Here is a 4,985-nt window from a genome sequence, read left to right as displayed (position 1 = left end):
GTCAACAACTTCTGCTTCAGGGCAAATGAACTGAGTTAGTGGCTAGATCACAAAATTTTAATCTCGAGCTATTTTCTGTTTTCCTTCAGGACAGGCTGAGCCCTCAGAGTTTGGTTTGATTCTGCCCATTTTACACAGACAAAAAGAGAATAGGATCTCATACGTAATGTCCATTTTCCCCTGCCTGACCAATGAAGTTCCTCACTCCACCCACTGCTAACAATTTCAGTCCATCTAACAGCTTTCCAGGAATGGTATTGGAGGATCTTTCCTTCAGGATCTGAAGAAAAAGTAGTATCCTTTTCTTTATCTGTACCTTTTTCTTTATCTTCATCAGTGAAGCATCTCTTCCAGAAAATACAAATAATTATTCTTTGTCTCAACTCCTACCTCTACTGTACTGGAGACTGCCTTGGAGACTGCCTGAAATCAATGCTACAGCTGTGGTACAATCCAGACCTCATCTTTTAGCACCTAGAGATCGACTTCTCTAGAATGTCAATTCTGAAGGAAAAACAATGGGTTCACATTCAGCTTGTCCAGATTTAAGACCTCCAAACATTCTTCTCTTCTGATCACTCTATGACATTACTGGCTGCAATGAGATACAGTCCTAAGAACACACAAAAGCCATCGCTTGCTCCAGAATAGGGTCAGTGGCAATTGCCAGCCCTGTCTAAGTCCTGGAATGCATGTATAAGCAAGTATTAGAAGGCAAGACTGAGACACTTTTTTGAAACAGCAACAAGTAATTGGTATTTTTCAGATAAAACTTTCTAGCCTTCAAAACCAAACTGTCACTTTATGGTAATCATCTGTTCCACTTTCTGCCAGAAGTATATTCAGCGAAAGTGAACTCTGACAGCAGCTCATCTCCAGTGTTGTACAAGCAACAGGGACCTCCGACCTTCTATAATCTATTTGATTGCTTCAGCTCACAAACAGTAACAAAACCTCTGTAACTTCTATTGAAAATAGCTTCAGAACCTCACTCTTTCTCTTTTTCCTGCTAGAAAACTTATCTGAATATAAAACTTGTTAAATTTGTAGACTGATTATTAGTATGCGTTTATGTTGGGCTTCAGTTGACCTGAATTACTTTTCTCCCTGCTTACCCCCAAAATTATTTAAAGGCAGCAATTACATCCTGCTTGAAATTTAATTTTGCTAGGCTAAAGAAAAAGCCAAGTGCCTCTGTCTTTTCTCCTATGACAAGTTTCTATATCCCTGTCATCCTTTGGACTCTTCTCAGTACTTGTTTCAATTTAAACTAATCTTCATAAACAAGAGGGAATTAGAATTAAATATAATATTTCAGAGCAGATCTCAGTAATGCCTTTACACTTCACTAATCCTACCAGAAATTCTTGTCAGATAAACCCTAAGGTTACACTTATCTTTTTCATGGTCTCATCCAATCGGTAGCTCTGTCACTCTGTAATTTGTATAGTCCAGTCTTCTCTTCATCTGTATCCAGCTGATAAGTTTCAAACTTACGGCATACATCATTATACTCTAAACTATGGCATTTCCAGCAGTTATTCCTAAAATAACTGTTTCCACTATTTAATCCTCAAGATCATTCTTCTTCCCAGAGAATACTACAGTTCTTGTTTGTATTGACAATGCCTCCAAAACTTGTCACAAGCAAATGTCACTAGTGCACTCTTTTTATGCTGCTGAAATCACTTAATCTTTTTATTTATAAGATTAATTAATGAGGAACACCATCTCTAACACATTCTTTCAGCGCAACATCTTTGGCCATTTTTAATGCAAATTAAAAACATTCAATTTGCTAAAAGATCATGTATGAAAAACTTTACTGAAATTCAGATAGAAGAGACCTAGTTTCCTTCCTCTTTTAGCAAAATTATTTTGTCTAAAAAAGATCACTTTAGCCTGGCAGGATTTACAATTAGAGACTGAAACATGAGTTTACTATTTTTCTCCACATCTTGAATTATTATTTTCTTAATATACGTTGGCCTGAAACATAATTCTCTTTTGATTTTCTTAGATATAGGTGCTAAATTTGCTATTCTTTAGCTATCTGATAATCTCAACTTCACAAAGTTACTAAAAAGTCCTTACTGTTGGGCCTGCAATTCCATCTGCTAGACACTGTTCTGATACAGATTGAGAAAACTACCCGGTTCTGTCCTACTTACAATTTGTGTACATTGGCTTTTGCTTCCATCTTTGTAATTTCTACTCCTTCGTCCTTACTATTAATCTGCCTATGCCCTGTTTCAGTGCCTTATTGAAAATTAGAGCAAAATACTTCTTCACCCATATTCATTCTTAATTCCTATCTTACCTTCATTGGTTGCTCCTTTTGTTTATATCTGAAGGTAAAAAATCTTGGCTATTTTTTTTTCATTGTTTCACATATCCTCCTAATTTCCAAGACACAGTTTATTTTACCAACCAGTTTGTTTTTCTCCAATTCTCTTAGGAGCTTTATACTCATGATAATACACACTGTACACTAGATGTTTCTGTAATTATTTTGGAATCTTCTTTCTAATATTTTTGCCTCTTATTTGATCTAGAAATTCCCAAGTGTTGACATTTTCCATCTCTTTAACTTCAATACAGATCAAACACAATCTCCTCACATCCTGAAATTCAAATTCCTAAATTTTAATTTTGTGTAATGTCATAAATTCATCAGAGTAATATTATCCATCATTAGAAATATTCATTCACATTCAAATCTGCTGCTGGAGGCCCATACCAGATTCCTAAAACCACTCTGGAAAAGCCTCACACAACTTTTCTTCAAGTTGATTGTAAAGAAAATAAGAAAAAGCAAAGATGGCAATGCAATTCCATTTTATCACACTATGCTATCCACTAACCTTTATTCCAATTATATTTTATGCTTACTATTTCACTATACTTCTGTTTTTCAGTAGTAGTTTTAGTTCCTTCATTTCTACCCATATTCTTTGAATGATAGTATACAAATACTTACTGTCACCTTGATTTGGTGTTGGTCAGTAAACGTTATGTACAATCCCTTTTCTATCTGCAGTGATCACATAAATCTGCTTTTGTCATATTTTAAATACTCTATTCCTGCATTCTATTAATTTCTCTACTAGCAAATATGCTTATACAATGATTTTGCTGCTTCACACTAGGGAAGAAATATCAAGTCTATGAAATGTCTTCCTTCACTAGAAAAACTCTTACTGAACAAATTAATCTTGACTCACAAAAGCCAGAAGTCAGCAGAAGAGCTTATCAGTGGTATCCAGATCCCAGGTCTGTGAGCACTTTCCCTGAGCTACAGCTACAGCACTACACATGTGCAGGAAGAAATGTCCTGCCTCCCTACCCTTCTGTCTCATGGGACTCAGGCAGGGGCAGCAGCTCAGCTCTGTCCTGGGATGAGCACAGACATAAGAGGAGATGCTCAGGTTGAAGCAATGCTTATTATTCTCTGCATCTTCTGAAGAACAGGGGCAAGCCAATTTACTTGTGTCAGCTGAATCAAATACTCTCAGTGTTTGGAGGGAAAGTCTGTTGAAGAATCCTCTTTGATAACAAGTCCTACTGGGCAACCATTCGAAATCTTCCTTACAGCATCATTGACTATGCTTGCTCAATCCCCTGAGCATCTTCAAGTTTGGAACAATCAATCTTAAAGCACTATAGCAGTGTCACACCGTGAACAAGTGTCGGTAGACCCTCTACCTTGCCTCAGGACCCATTTCAGTCTTAAATCAACATGTTCTATCCTGGAAGAAATAACTCCAAATTCACTCTTAAAGGCCTTTTAATTCTTAAAAAGGTGTCTCTAATCATATATAGATTTTTTTTTCTGGTGTGCACTTGGGAAATTAGGTTCTACTTCCTCTCTTCTTCATTTGCAAATCATTATTACCCCATTCTTGTTCAGTATCAAATCAAATGGATGAAATTCTATTACCTGTCTGAAACAGGCCAGATTAATCCTTTTCTGAACTTAAAAATCAGTACCTATTGGTCTTATCTGGCCAAATATGACATCTGTAACATTAGCTGTATACTGACTAATAGTAAAACATAAGGGTTTGTTTCAGGTTTCCTCTATTTAATTTAGCCTTATTCTATTTAATTGCAGCCTTAGTGTGACATCTTGTTCTTCTAAGCTTTTTATTAAGTTTCTTTCCCTCTCCAAGCCGTTGGACATTCTCAATTCAACAGCCAAGGCACTGTGTGAAAGCTTTCTTCATCCACGTAAAACGCGAATCGACAGTGGAGGTATGTCACTGGAAGACTTCTGTCTCAGGCAGAGAGCGGATACTGGTTGCTTGTGACCCGGGACACAGCCTTCAGGGTAATTCATGCGAACACTGAATCCTGTCACCTGCAGCCGTTTTAAATCCCATCTCCCTGTATTTGCTAAACCGCCTGTAATAACCCAGCAGTCGCACGGGCAGCCCTGCCTCATCACTCCGGGCTAAGCCGCAGACTTTCCCTCCATCCTTAGCTACCGCTAAACAGGCAGCGTGCCCTTAAGCCTACAGTTCCCGTGCCAAGCCTCCCTGCAGGCTGGTCCTTAGGAAACCCGGGAGCTACAGCAAGTTTCACCCCCAGGGCGGGAGGCTTCCCGCTGCCGCCGGCGCCCCTGCAGCGCCCCGCCGCTGGGGGCGGGAGGCAGCGGCCGTTAACGGCTGCTCCCTCGTGGGGAGCGCGCGGGGGGCGCCGGGGGGAGGGCAGAGGGGGGCTGAGGAGACGACGCGGGTCCTGAAGCGATGGGGGGACGGAGAAGATGGCGGGGGGGCTAACGTGAGGGCAGAGGGGTACTGAGGGCAGGTGGCGATGCCCTTGGGGCTGCTTTCCCCCCGCCCCCCGCCTGCCGTTCCCTCGCGGCGGGAAGCGGCGCCTCCATTTAGCGGCGCCGGGCGGGGCTAGCAGCTCCTGTCCCGACGTTTTTATCTTTGAAGAGTTAAAAATGGAGATGTGGGCGCGGAACCCACTTGGGCTGCCCA

Source organism: Apteryx rowi, unplaced genomic scaffold (assembly GCF_003343035.1).
Source record: "Apteryx rowi isolate R43461 unplaced genomic scaffold, aptRow1 scaffold_522, whole genome shotgun sequence".
Classification (NCBI taxonomy): Eukaryota; Metazoa; Chordata; class Aves; order Apterygiformes; family Apterygidae; genus Apteryx; species Apteryx rowi.
This window is presented reverse-complemented; position numbering follows the sequence as displayed.